We start from the raw sequence: 15,361 nt of genomic DNA on the forward strand, positions 1-15,361 counted from the left end.
CCACACTGTGTCTCTTAGTTCTTGCAAGCTAAGCTGGAGTCAGTCTCTCTCATTAAGGCTACATGGCCACACTGTCTCTTAGTTCTTGCAAGCTAAGCTGGAGTGAGTCTCTCATTAAGGCCACATGGCCACACTGTGTCTCTTAGTTCTAGCAAGCTAAGCTGGAGTGAGTCTCTCTCATTAAGGCCACATGGCCACACAGTGTCTCTTAGTTCTTGCAAGCTAAGCTGGAGTGAGTCTCTCTCATTAAGGCCACATGGCCACACAGTGTCTCTTAGTTCTTGCAAGCTAAGCTGGAGTCAGTCTCTCTCATTAAGGCCACATGGCCACACTGTGTCTCTTAGTTCTTGCAAGCTAAGCTGGAGTGAGTCTCTCATTAAGGCCACATGGCCACACTGTGTCTCTTAGTTCTTGCAAGCTAAGCTGGAGTCAGTCTCTCTCATTAAGACCACATGGCCACACTGTGTCTCTTAGTTCTTGCAAGCTAAGCTGGAGTCAGTCTCTCTCATTAAGGCCACATGGCCACACTGTCTCTTAGTTCCTGCAAGCTAAGCTGGAGTGAGTCTCTCATTAAGGCCACATGGCCACACTGTGTCTCTTAGTTCTTGCAAGCTAAGCTGGAGTGAGTCTCTCTCATTAAGGCCACATGGCCACACAGTGTATCTTAGTTCTTGCAAGTTAAGTTGGAGTCAGTCTCTCTCATTAAGGCCACATGGCCACACTGAGTCTCTTAGTTCTTGCAAGCTAAGCTGGAGTGAGTCTCTCATTAAGGCCACATGGCCACACTGTGTCTCTTAGTTCTTGCAAGCTAAGCTGGAGTCAGTCTCTCTCATTAAGGCCACATGGCCACACTGTGTCTCTTAGTTCTTGCAAGCTAAGCTGGAGTCAGTCTCTCTCATTAAGGCCACATGGCCACACTGTCTCTTAGTTCCTGCAAGCTAAGCTGGAGTGAGTCTCTCATTAAGGCCACATGGCCACACTGTGTCTCTTAGTTCTTGCAAGCTAAGCTGGAGTGAGTCTCTCTCATTAAGGCCACGTGGCCACACAGTGTATCTTAGTTCTTGCAAGTTAAGTTGGAGTCAGTCTCTCTCATTAAGGCCACATGGCCACACTGAGTCTCTTAGTTCTTGCAAGCTAAGCTGGAGTGAGTCTTTCTCATTAAGGCCACATGGCCACACTGTGTCTCTTAGTTCTTGCAAGCTTATCTGGAGTCAGTCTCTCTCATTAAGGTCACATGGTCACACTGTGTCTCTTAGTTCTTGCAAGCTAAGCTGGAGTCAGTCTCTCTCATTAAGGCCACACTGTGTCTCTTAGTTTTTGCAAGCTATGCTGGAATCAGTCTCTCTCATTAAGGCCACATGGCCACACTGTGTCTCTTAGTTCTTGCAAGCTAAGCTGGAGTCAGTGTCTCTCATTAAGGCCACATGGCCATACTGAATCTCTTAGTTCTTGCAAGCTAAGCTGGAGTGAGTCTTTCTCATTAAGGCCACATGGCCACACAGTGTCTCTTAGTTCTTGCAAGCTAAGCTGGAGTGAGTCTCTCTCATTAAGGCCACATGGCCACACTGTGTCTCTTAGTTCTTGCAAGCTAAGCTTGAGTCAGTCTCTCTCATTAAGGCCACATGGCCACACAGTGTCTCTTAGTTCTTGCAAGCTAAGCTTGAGTCAGTCTCTCTCATTAAGGTCACATGGTCACACTGTGTCTCTTAGTTCTTGCAAGCTAAGCTGGAGTCAGTCTCTCTCATTAAGGCCACATGGCCACACAGTGTCTCTTAGTTCTTGCAAGCTTATCTGGAGTCAGTCTCTCTCATTAAGGTCACATGGTCACACTGTGTCTCTTAGTTCTTGCAAGCTAAGCTGGAGTCAGTCTCTCTCATTAAGGCCACATGGCCACACTGTGTCTCTTAGTTCTTGCAAGCTATGTTGGAATCAGTCTCTCTCATTGAGGCCACATGGCCATACTGAATCTCTTAGTTCTTGCAAGCTAAGCTGGAGTGAGTCTTTCTCATTAAGGCCACATGGCCACACAGTGTCTCTTAGTTCTTGCAAGCTAAGCTGGAGTGAGTCTCTCTCATTAAGGCCACATGGCCACACTGTGTCTCTTAGTTCTTGCAAGCTAAGCTTGAGTCAGTCTCTCTCATTAAGGCCACATGGCCACACTGTCTCTTAGTTCCTGCAAGCTAAGCTGGAGTGAGTCTCTCATTAAGGCCACATGGCCACACTGTGTCTCTTAGTTCTTGCAAGCTAAGCTGGAGTGAGTCTTTCTCATTAAGGCCACATGGCCACACTGTGTCTCTTAGTTCTTGCAAGCTAAGCTTGAGTCAGTCTCTCTCATTAAGGCCACATGGCCACACTGTGTCTCTTAGTTCTTGCAAGCTATGCTGGAATCAGTCTCTCTCATTAAGGCCACATGGCCACACTGTGTCTCTTAGTTCTTGCAAGCTAAGCTGGAGTCAGTCTCTCTCATTAAGGCCACATGGCCACACTGTGTCTCTTAGTTCTTGCAAGCTAAGCTGGAGTCAGTCTCTCTCATTAAGGCCACATGGCCACACAGTGTATCTTAGTTCTTGCAAGTTAAGTTGGAGTCAGTCTCTCTCATTGAGGCCACATGGCCATACTGAATCTCTTAGTTCTTGCAAGCTAAGCTGGAGTGAGTCTTTCTCATTAAGGCCACATGGCCACACAGTGTCTCTTAGTTCTTGCAAGCTAAGCTGGAGTGAGTCTCTCTCATTAAGGCCACATGGCCACACAGTGTCTCTTAGTTCTTGCAAGCTTATCTGGAGTCAGTCTCATTAAGGTCACATGGTCACACTGTGTCTCTTAGTTCTTGCAAGCTAAGCTGGAGTCAGTCTCTCTCATTAAGGCCACATGGCCACACTGTGTCTCTTAGTTCTTGCAAGCTATGCTGGAATCAGTCTCTCTCATTAAGGCCACATGGCCACACTGTGTCTCTTAGTTCTTGCAAGCTAAGCTGGAGTCAGTCTCTCTCATTAAGGCCACATGGCCACACTGTGTCTCTTAGTTCTTGCAAGCTAAGCTGGAGTCAGTCTCTCTCATTAAGGCCACATGGCCACACAGTGTATCTTAGTTCTTGCAAGTTAAGTTGGAGTCAGTCTCTCTCATTGAGGCCACATGGCCATACTGAATCTCTTAGTTCTTGCAAGCTAAGCTGGAGTGAGTCTTTCTCATTAAGGCCACATGGCCACACAGTGTCTCTTAGTTCTTGCAAGCTAAGCTGGAGTGAGTCTCTCTCATTAAGGCCACATGGCCACACTGTGTCTCTTAGTTCTTGCAAGCTAAGCTTGAGAGAGTCTCTCTCATTAAGGCCACATGGCCACACTGTGTCTCTTAGTTCTTGCAAGCTAAGCTTGAGTCAGTCTCTCTCATTAAGGCCACATGGCCACACAGTGTCTCTTAGTTCTTGCAAGCTAAGCTGGAGTCAGTCTCTCTCATTAAGGTCACATGGTCACACTGTGTCTCTTAGTTCTTGCAAGCTAAGCTGGAGTCAGTCTCTCTCATTAAGGCCACATGGCCACACTGTGTCTCTTAGTTCTTGCAAGCTAAGCTGGAATCAGTCTCTCTCATTAAGGCCACATGGCCACACTGTGTCTCTTAGTTCTTGCAAGCTAAGCTGGAGTCAGTCTCTCTCATTAAGGCCACATGGCCACACTGTGTCTCTTAGTTCTTGCAAGCTAAGCTGGAGTCAGTCTCTCTCATTAAGGCTACATGGCCACACTGTCTCTTAGTTCTTGCAAGCTAAGCTGGAGTGAGTCTCTCATTAAGGCCACATGGCCACACTGTGTCTCTTAGTTCTTGCAAGCTAAGCTGGAGTGAGTCTCTCTCATTAAGGCCACATGGCCACACAGTGTATCTTAGTTCTTGCAAGTTAAGTTGGAGTCAGTCTCTCTCATTAAGGCCACATGGCCATACTGAGTCTCTTAGTTCTTGCAAGCTAAGCTGGAGTGAGTCTTTCTCATTAAGGCCACATGGCCACACAGTGTCTCTTAGTTCTTGCAAGTTAAGCTGGAATCAGTCTCTCTCATTAAGGCCACATGGCCACACTGTGTCTTTTAGTTCTTGCAAGCTAAGCTGGAGGCAGTCTCTCTCATTAAGGCCACATGGCCACACTGTGTCTCTTAGTTCTTGCAAGCTAAGCTGGAGTCAGTCTCTCTCATTAAGGCTACATGGCCACACTGTCTCTTAGTTCTTGCAAGCTAAGCTGGAGTGAGTCTCTCATTAAGGCCACATGGCCACACTGTGTCTCTTAGTTCTTGCAAGCTAAGCTGGAGTGAGTCTCTCTCATTAAGGCCACATGGCCACACAGTGTCTCTTAGTTCTTGCAAGCTAAGTTGGAGTCAGTCTCTCTCATTAAGGCCACATGGCCACACTGAGTCTCTTAGTTCTTGCAAGCTAAGCTGGAGTGAGTCTCTCTCATTAAGGCCACATGGCCACACAGTGTCTCTTAGTTCTTGCAAGCTAAGCTGTAGTGAGTCTCTCTCATTAAGGCCACATGGCCACACTGTGTCTCTTAGTTCTTGCAAGCTAAGCTTGAGTCAGTCTCTCTCATTAAGGCCACATGGCCACACAGTGTCTCTTAGTTCTTGCAAGCTAAGCTGGAGTCAGTCTCTCTCATTAAGGTCACATGGTCACACTGTGTCTCTTAGTTCTTGCAAGCTAAGCTGGAGTCAGTCTCTCTCATTAAGGCCACATGGCCACACTGTGTCTCTTAGTTCTTGCAAGCTAAGCTGAAATCAGTCTCTCTCATTAAGGCCACATGGCCACACTGTGTCTCTTAGTTCTTGCAAGTTAAGTTGGAGTCAGTCTCTCTCATTAAGGCCACATGGCCATACTGAGTCTCTTAGTTCTTGCAAGCTAAGCTGGAGTGAGTCTTTCTCATTAAGGCCACATGGCCACACAGTGTCTCTTAGTTCTTGCAAGTTAAGCTGGAATCAGTCTCTCTCATTAAGGCCACATGGCCACACTGTGTCTTTTAGTTCTTGCAAGCTAAGCTGGAGGCAGTCTCTCTCATTAAGGCCACATGGCCACACTGTGTCTCTTAGTTCTTGCAAGCTAAGCTGGAGTCAGTCTCTCTCATTAAGGCTACATGGCCACACTGTCTCTTAGTTCTTGCAAGCTAAGCTGGAGTGAGTCTCTCATTAAGGCCACATGGCCACACTGTGTCTCTTAGTTCTTGCAAGCTAAGCTGGAGTGAGTCTCTCTCATTAAGGCCACATGGCCACACAGTGTCTCTTAGTTCTTGCAAGCTAAGTTGGAGTCAGTCTCTCTCATTAAGGCCACATGGCCACACTGAGTCTCTTAGTTCTTGCAAGCTAAGCTGGAGTGAGTCTCTCTCATTAAGGCCACATGGCCACACAGTGTCTCTTAGTTCTTGCAAGCTAAGCTGTAGTGAGTCTCTCTCATTAAGGCCACATGGCCACACTGTGTCTCTTAGTTCTTGCAAGCTAAGCTTGAGTCAGTCTCTCTCATTAAGGCCACATGGCCACACAGTGTCTCTTAGTTCTTGCAAGCTAAGCTGGAGTCAGTCTCTCTCATTAAGGTCACATGGTCACACTGTGTCTCTTAGTTCTTGCAAGCTTATCTGGAGTCAGTCTCTCTCATTAAGGCCACATGGCCACACTGTGTCTCTTAGTTCTTGCAAGCTAAGCTGAAATCAGTCTCTCTCATTAAGGCCACATGGCCACACTGTGTCTCTTAGTTCTTGCAAGTTAAGTTGGAGTCAGTCTCTCTCATTAAGGCCACATGGCCATACTGAGTCTCTTAGTTCTTGCAAGCTAAGCTGGAGTGAGTCTTTCTCATTAAGGCCACATGGCCACACAGTGTCTCTTAGTTCTTGCAAGTTAAGCTGGAATCAGTCTCTCTCATTAAGGCCACATGGCCACACTGTGTCTTTTAGTTCTTGCAAGCTAAGCTGGAGGCAGTCTCTCTCATTAAGGCCACATGGCCACACTGTGTCTCTTAGTTCTTGCAAGCTAAGCTGGAGTCAGTCTCTCTCATTAAGGCTACATGGCCACACTGTCTCTTAGTTCTTGCAAGCTAAGCTGGAGTGAGTCTCTCATTAAGGCCACATGGCCACACTGTGTCTCTTAGTTCTTGCAAGCTAAGCTGGAGTGAGTCTCTCTCATTAAGGCCACATGGCCACACAGTGTCTCTTAGTTCTTGCAAGCTAAGTTGGAGTCAGTCTCTCTCATTAAGGCCACATGGCCACACTGAGTCTCTTAGTTCTTGCAAGCTAAGCTGGAGTGAGTCTCTCTCATTAAGGCCACATGGCCACACAGTGTCTCTTAGTTCTTGCAAGCTAAGCTGTAGTGAGTCTCTCTCATTAAGGCCACATGGCCACACTGTGTCTCTTAGTTCTTGCAAGCTAAGCTTGAGTCAGTCTCTCTCATTAAGGCCACATGGCCACACAGTGTCTCTTAGTTCTTGCAAGCTAAGCTGGAGTCAGTCTCTCTCATTAAGGTCACATGGTCACACTGTGTCTCTTAGTTCTTGCAAGCTAAGCTGGAGTCAGTCTCTCTCATTAAGGCCACATGGCCACACTGTGTCTCTTAGTTCTTGCAAGCTAAGCTGAAATCAGTCTCTCTCATTAAGGCCACATGGCCACACTGTGTCTCTTAGTTCTTGCAAGTTAAGTTGGAGTCAGTCTCTCTCATTAAGGCCACATGGCCATACTGAGTCTCTTAGTTCTTGCAAGCTAAGCTGGAGTGAGTCTTTCTCATTAAGGCCACATGGCCACACAGTGTCTCTTAGTTCTTGCAAGTTAAGCTGGAATCAGTCTCTCTCATTAAGGCCACATGGCCACACTGTGTCTTTTAGTTCTTGCAAGCTAAGCTGGAGGCAGTCTCTCTCATTAAGGCCACATGGCCACACTGTGTCTCTTAGTTCTTGCAAGCTAAGCTGGAGTCAGTCTCTCTCATTAAGGCTACATGGCCACACTGTCTCTTAGTTCTTGCAAGCTAAGCTGGAGTGAGTCTCTCATTAAGGCCACATGGCCACACTGTGTCTCTTAGTTCTTGCAAGCTAAGCTGGAGTGAGTCTCTCTCATTAAGGCCACATGGCCACACAGTGTCTCTTAGTTCTTGCAAGCTAAGTTGGAGTCAGTCTCTCTCATTAAGGCCACATGGCCACACTGAGTCTCTTAGTTCTTGCAAGCTAAGCTGGAGTGAGTCTCTCTCATTAAGGCCACATGGCCACACAGTGTCTCTTAGTTCTTGCAAGCTAAGCTGTAGTGAGTCTCTCTCATTAAGGCCACATGGCCACACTGTGTCTCTTAGTTCTTGCAAGCTAAGCTTGAGTCAGTCTCTCTCATTAAGGCCACATGGCCACACAGTGTCTCTTAGTTCTTGCAAGCTAAGCTGGAGTCAGTCTCTCTCATTAAGGTCACATGGTCACACTGTGTCTCTTAGTTCTTGCAAGCTAAGCTGGAGTCAGTCTCTCTCATTAAGGCCACATGGCCACACTGTGTCTCTTAGTTCTTGCAAGCTAAGCTGAAATCAGTCTCTCTCATTAAGGCCACATGGCCACACTGTGTCTCTTAGTTCTTGCAAACTAAGCTGGAGTCAGTCTCTCTCATTAAGGCCACATGGCCACACTGTGTCTCTTAGTTCTTGCAAGCTAAGCTGGAGTCAGTCTCTCTCATTAAGGCTACATGGCCACACTGTCTCTTAGTTCTTGCAAGCTAAGCTGGAGTGAGTCTCTCATTAAGGCCACATGGCCACACTGTGTCTCTTAGTTCTAGCAAGCTAAGCTGGAGTGAGTCTCTCTCATTAAGGCCACATGGCCACACAGTGTCTCTTAGTTCTTGCAAGCTAAGCTGGAGTGAGTCTCTCTCATTAAGGCCACATGGCCACACAGTGTCTCTTAGTTCTTGCAAGCTAAGCTGGAGTCAGTCTCTCTCATTAAGGCCACATGGCCACACTGTGTCTCTTAGTTCTTGCAAGCTAAGCTGGAGTGAGTCTCTCATTAAGGCCACATGGCCACACTGTGTCTCTTAGTTCTTGCAAGCTAAGCTGGAGTCAGTCTCTCTCATTAAGGCCACATGGCCACACTGTGTCTCTTAGTTCTTGCAAGCTAAGCTGGAGTCAGTCTCTCTCATTAAGGCCACATGGCCACACTGTCTCTTAGTTCCTGCAAGCTAAGCTGGAGTGAGTCTCTCATTAAGGCCACATGGCCACACAGTGTCTCTTAGTTCTTGCAAGCTTATCTGGAGTCAGTCTCTCTCATTAAGGTCACATGGTCACACTGTGTCTCTTAGTTCTTGCAAGCTAAGCTGGAGTGAGTCTCTCTCATTAAGGCCACATGGCCACACTGTGTCTCTTAGTTCTTGCAAGCTAAGCTTGAGTCAGTCTCTCTCATTAAGGCCACATGGCCACACAGTGTCTCTTAGTTCTTGCAAGCTAAGCTGGAGTGAGTCTCTCTCATTAAGGCCACATGGCCACACAGTGTCTCTTAGTTCTTGCAAGCTAAGCTGGAGTCAGTCTCTCTCATTAAGGCCACATGGCCACACTGTGTCTCTTAGTTCTTGCAAGCTAAGCTGGAGTGAGTCTCTCATTAAGGCCACATGGCCACACTGTGTCTCTTAGTTCTTGCAAGCTAAGCTGGAGTCAGTCTCTCTCATTAAGGCCACATGGCCACACTGTGTCTCTTAGTTCTTGCAAGCTAAGCTGGAGTCAGTCTCTCTCATTAAGGCCACATGGCCACACTGTCTCTTAGTTCCTGCAAGCTAAGCTGGAGTGAGTCTCTCATTAAGGCCACATGGCCACACTGTCTCTTAGTTCTTGCAAGCTAAGCTGGAGTGAGTCTCTCTCATTAAGGCCACATGGCCACACAGTGTATCTTAGTTCTTGCAAGTTAAGTTGGAGTCAGTCTCTCTCATTAAGGCCACATGGCCACACTGAGTCTCTTAGTTCTTGCAAGCTAAGCTGGAGTGAGTCTTTCTCATTAAGGCCACATGGCCACACTGTGTCTCTTAGTTCTTGCAAGCTAAGCTTGAGTCAGTCTCTCTCATTAAGGCCACATGGCCACACAGTGTCTCTTATTTCTTGCAAGCTAAGCTTGAGTCAGTCTCTCTCATTAAGGTCACATGGTCACACTGTGTCTCTTAGTTCTTGCAAGCTAAGCTGGAGTCAGTCTCTCCCATTAAGGCCACATGGCCACACAGTGTCTCTTAGTTCTTGCAAGCTTATCTGGAGTCAGTCTCTCTCATTAAGGTCACATGGTCACACTGTGTCTCTTAGTTCTTGCAAGCTAAGCTGGAGTCAGTCTCTCTCATTAAGGCCACATGGCCACACTGTGTCTCTTAGTTTTTGCAAGCTATGCTGGAATCAGTCTCTCTCATTAAGGCCACATGGCCACACTGTGTCTCTTAGTTCTTGCAAGCTAAGCTGGAGTCAGTGTCTCTCATTAAGGCCACATGGCCACACTGTGTCTCTTAGTTCTTGCAAGCTAAGCTGGAGTCAGTCTCTCTCATTAAGGCCACATGGCCACACAGTGTATCTTAGTTCTTGCAAGTTAAGTTGGAGTCAGTCTCTCTCATTGAGGCCACATGGCCATACTGAATCTCTTAGTTCTTGCAAGCTAAGCTGGAGTGAGTCTTTCTCATTAAGGCCACATGGCCACACAGTGTCTCTTAGTTCTTGCAAGCTAAGCTGGAGTGAGTCTCTCTCATTAAGGCCACATGGCCACACTGTGTCTCTTAGTTCTTGCAAGCTAAGCTTGAGTCAGTCTCTCTCATTAAGGCCACATGGCCACACAGTGTCTCTTAGTTCTTGCAAGCTAAGCTTGAGTCAGTCTCTCTCATTAAGGTCACATGGTCACACTGTGTCTCTTAGTTCTTGCAAGCTAAGCTGGAGTCAGTCTCTCTCATTAAGGCCACATGGCCACACAGTGTCTCTTAGTTCTTGCAAGCTTATCTGGAGTCAGTCTCTCTCATTAAGGTCACATGGTCACACTGTGTCTCTTAGTTCTTGCAAGCTAAGCTGGAGTCAGTCTCTCTCATTAAGGCCACATGGCCACACTGTGTCTCTTAGTTCTTGCAAGCTATGCTGGAATCAGTCTCTCTCATTAAGGCCACATGGCCACACTGTGTCTCTTAGTTCTTGCAAGCTAAGCTAGAGTCAGTGTCTCTCATTAAGGCCACATGGCCACACTGTGTCTCTTAGTTCTTGCAAGCTAAGCTGGAGTCAGTCTCTCTCATTAAGGCCACATGGCCACACAGTGTATCTTAGTTCTTGCAAGTTAAGTTGGAGTCAGTCTCTCTCATTGAGGCCACATGGCCATACTGAATCTCTTAGTTCTTGCAAGCTAAGCTGGAGTGAGTCTTTCTCATTAAGGCCACATGGCCACAGTGTCTCTTAGTTCTTGCAAGCTAAGCTGGAGTGAGTCTCTCTCATTAAGGCCACATGGCCACGCTGTGTCTCTTAGTTCTTGCAAGCTAAGCTGGAGTCAGTCTCTCTCATTAAGGTCACATGGTCACACTGTGTCTCTTAGTTCTTGTAAGCTAAGCTGGAGTGAGTCTCTCTCATTAAGGCCACATGGCCACACTGTGTCTCTTAGTTCTTGCAAGCTAAGCTGGAATCAGTCTCTCTCATTAAGGCCACATGGCCACACTGTGTCTCTTAGTTCTTGCAAGCTAAGCTGGATTGAGTCTCTCATTAAGGCCACATGGCCACACTGTGTCTCTTAGTTCTTGCAAGCTAAGCTGAAGTGAGTCTCTCTCATTAAGGCCACATGGTCACACAGTGTATCTTAGTTCTTGCAAGTTAAGTTGGAGTCAGTCTCTCTCATTAAGGCCACATGGCCACGCTGAGTCTCTTAGTTCTTGCAAGCTAAGCTGGAGTGAGTCTTTCTCATTAAGGCCACATGGCCACACAGTGTCTCTTAGTTCTTGTAAGCTAAGCTGGAGTGAGTCTCTCTCATTAAGGCCACATGGCCACACTGTGTCTCTTAGTTCTTTCAAGCTAAGCTTGAGTCAGTCTCTCTCATTAAGGCCACATGGCCACACAGTGTCTCTTAGTTCTTGCAAGCTAAGCTGGAGTCAGTCTCTCTCATTAAGGTCACATGGTCACACTGTGTCTCTTAGTTCTTGCAAGCTAAGCTGGAGTCAGTCTCTCTCATTAAGGCCACATGGCCACACTGTGTCTCTTAGTTCTTGCAAGCTAATCTGGAGTCAGTCTCTCTCATTAAGGCCACATGGCCACACTGTGTCTCTTAGTTCTTGCAAGCTAAGCTGGAGTCAGTCTCTCTCATTAAGGCCACATGGCCACACTGTGTCTCTTAGTTCTTGCAAGCTAAGCTGGAGTCAGTCTCTCTCATTAAGGCCACATGGCCACACTGTCTCTTAGTTCTTGCAAGCTAAGCTGGAGTGTGGCTCTCATTAAGGCCACATGGCCACACTGTGTCTCTTAGTTCTTGCAAGCTAAGCTGGAGTGAGTCTCTCTCATTAAGGCCACATGGCCACACAGTGTCTCTTAGTTCTTGCAAGCTAAGCTGGAGTGAGTCTCTCTCATTAAGTCCACATGGCCACACTGTGTCTCTTAGTTCTTGCAAGCTAAGCTGGAGTGAGTCTCTCATTAAGGCCACATGGCCACACTGTGTCTCTTAGTTCTTGCAAGTTAAGCTGGAGTGAGTCTCTCTCATTAAGGCCACATGGCCACACAGTGTCTCTTAGTTCTTGCAAGCTAAGCTGGAGTGAGTATCTCATTAAGGCCACATGGCCACACTGTGTCTCTTAGTTCTTGCAAGCTAAGCTGGAGTCAGTCTCTTTTCGACATGTCTCACCAAGTTCAGTAATAATAATGTTCCAGTTTCTCTATATGTTTTTAAATTTAGATTTCAATAAATCTACATTTAAAAATCCACAAATCTGGCTGCCTCCTGATGACGCTGGTTGTAATTACTGGCGAAACGTCGTACTCAGATTGTTAATATTGTGGCTTTGCTCTCTAACACACAACCGGTGTGCTGTACTAGTAACGAATTGGCATGTTCTGTTTAATTGACAAACCTTACTAATTGGCTGTGTCGGGTGGTGGTGGGTTTACCGACATATTTTTATATTTACGCGATCTTACCCAATAAACCTGTATTATGTAAAAATATATTTATTTTCCCCCTTTCTTTTTGGACAGTTTCAAATCTCTAACGTCTTTCAAATTGTTCTGATGTACAGTGCTACATTTCAAATTGCTGTCATGTTTGCAACGGGTTGTTTAAAATATATTTAAATGGTGTAGATTCACGTTTAAACTCGCTTCGAATCTGCATTCATCATTTTCTTCTTTAGCAGTCCGTAACCACAATTGGTACATCGATGCATGATCCATTTGATTATGGTTTGTTGGTCTTAATTTATCAATTAAAATGTTATTGAGTGTGCCAAATCCTAAAGAGTGGCGTTTGAGTCGACCTTATTTATATTCACATCTGAAACGCCTGTGCACATGAATGTAATCCAGTTACACACTCTCCTACTTGTTCATCAACTCTCTTCGTGGTGTAGATTTGATGGCTTGTATAGCAACCATAAACAAACACAACAAGTCCGGGTGACTCATGATCCATGACTCACGATGCCAGTGGGCCAGGTTTCACTCTCAACTCTCTACCTGTGTGGCATGAATAAAACGCACCTGTAAATTTGACCTGAAATGATTGCACAAAAATTGCCCCGCCTTCATGCGATGTTTATCCTCCACTGTTTATCTGGCTTTGACCTGAATTATATAAAAGTGTGGCTCTGCAACTGCTGTAGAGTCACATTGGTATAAACACATTTTACAATATGAACAGCGCATCTAAAACGCGTACTATTTTATGTATTGTTTAACAAGTGTGTTTACAAATCCACACTGAGAAACACGATGATTGACAGAGGGGAGTAGATTATGTTTTCGATAGTGTATTTAAATAGAGCTACTGTAGCTAAGTAGTTTTCAGTTTTAAAGGCATAGTTTAACAAGACAACACTTGCCACCATCCTTCAAACCCATTGGTGAAAAAGACCACAGTTTATGTTTACATTATAATATGTTTACATTATATATAATATATAATATAATGTTTACATTATATATAATATAATGTTTATATATAATATATAATATAATGTTTACATTATAATACAATGTTTACATTATATATAATATAATGTTTATATTATAATATAATGTTTACATTATATATATAATATAATGTTTATATATAATATATAATATAATGTTTACATTATAATACAATGTTTACATTATATATAATATAATGTTTATGCAAGAGCCGGAGACTTATGGGACCCCGGGGTCCCACCATAAGGTTCATATGAATGGTTACCTAATAACTTTTGAAACACGGTAATCGCTGTGAAGTGCAGTTTCCAATTCTTATTGTTGACTCAATCTCTCTGGACTTTCTATGCAATATGAAGAAGGGTCATTGCCCGAAACGTCGCTTATCGGATTTTTTCCCTTTTTCAAGGCACCAGTGCTACTGATGCATGAATTTGTTTGGTATTTGAAATGATACGAAGGCTCAGCAAGTGATTCCTTGCAGACATAAACAGAAGCGATACGCGCCACCCCAGCCACCCATGTCGCGAATCAATCGATTATCGCGATTGAGGGCTCGTGAATAAATTCTAGATTCAACGCCTTGTTTTAAAACGTGAACACAGCCGGCTCTAGTGACTGGAGTGGGTGGGTGCTGGACAATGTGAAACAATGACACGCAACGTATACAAATCTAAAACATAAATTCTTACGCACGCGATCCGGTGTGCATATCGCGATCTTCAGGATGAATGATCACGTCCGAATCAATGCATCGTCGTTGCTCCCCTAGCATGCGCTCTGCGTAACCCGCTCGTGTTGTTGTTGTTGTCTGCGGCAGAGTTTAGGACCTTCGTGGCCAAGAGCCGCAGCTCCCGAGGCAAAGGAGTGATGGCACGCTTCAAGGTGCCGGACTTGCTGAAGCATCTCATGGAACGATACGGGGCTCCGGATATTCACGATCTGGGCATCCGTATCACCAGCATACCTCTGGGCATTTCCGTACGTGCCGTGCCTGCGTGTACGAGCGTGTGTGTGTGTGTGTACGTGTGTATGCATTGCGTCGCTTGTTGACTGCGAATTGTATTATTATTGGATGCCTCAAGTTATACTCTTTGGTTCTTTCGGTAAAGTCACGTAGGTATAAAATAAAATAAATCACGACGTTTTGGGCGCGACACAAGCGTCCGTCATCAGGTGATAAAGCCTTGGTGTGCTGCTGAGGCAGACTGTTTTAAATTGTTTGAAATGTGTGTAGCCCATGGGTCATAAAGAAGTGTCCAGGGCTAGTGATGTTAACGTGAGAAATTAGCGTGTAACTGTAAGGTAGGAAAGCGGCCTCCTCCTCGATTTTACGTGACTTTACCGAAAGAACCAAAGAGTGTGGATTCCTGCAGTCGCGAAAGCTTCAAATCAAGATTGCCTCAAGTATGTATTGTTGTTGCCCTTGAGGGGGTTTACTTTCTGAATTAAATGCGTTCTGGAATTGCTGACACACAGCCACAACGTACATGTCGCTGTGTTCACACCTGAGAGTGACACTGCATCAGCCTTTTACCAATATTCCCCCGCCCCTGCGTTTGCCTTACACGGCCACAATGCTGAGCTATCCTCAGTTGCTCAGGCACACAAGTTTCACACCTATCTCCCTGTCAAGTGAATGTGGTGTATCCTTTTGTCATGCAGTCTGAGACAGACTTCCAACACGACTTCAGTTTTGGGGGTGCAGTGCTGTGACAAGAGCACTGAAGTAACTGCTCGTGTAAGTACATCATGTTAATATATATCGTATTGAAGGTTGAGGCCTATTTCACTGTACCGTTCCTTACAGAAATATTCTTTCCCGAGTCTTTGTGCATTTGTCGCTTGTTTCAGAGGTTCGCGATTCGATCCCAGGAGTCGCCCTAGTTAATATTGCGGGTGTATTATCCAAAACTGCATTTCTATATGCTTCACAAATAATGTAAAAAAAAAAATCCCGTGTTGTTATTAATGAATGAGGAGGACATGTGTGCTGGCGTCAGAATCAAAATTTGCAAATCTAAACAAGTACTCAGAAATGACTGGATTGGGTCAAACCACATGTATATATGTTGAACTTCTTTTGCACTGTACGTAGCCAACTGTGCTAATCGGAGGTGTGGAGGGCAACAAACTGAACACAAAAAGCAGTTCTAAAGAAATTGTTTTCAATCTAGATTTAAAAGTGCATAGCTCCAATGGCTTCCTAATATCGGAAGGAAGAGCATTCCAGTTGGCCGCAGAAGCCCATCTGAAAGCGAGTGATGTGGTAACTGTCTTTG

This window comes from Petromyzon marinus, chromosome 11 (assembly GCF_048934315.1).
Source record: "Petromyzon marinus isolate PM22_M1 ecotype Great Lakes invasive population chromosome 11, UKy_Petmar_22M1.pri1.0, whole genome shotgun sequence".
In the NCBI taxonomy this organism is placed as follows: domain Eukaryota; kingdom Metazoa; phylum Chordata; class Hyperoartia; order Petromyzontiformes; family Petromyzontidae; genus Petromyzon; species Petromyzon marinus.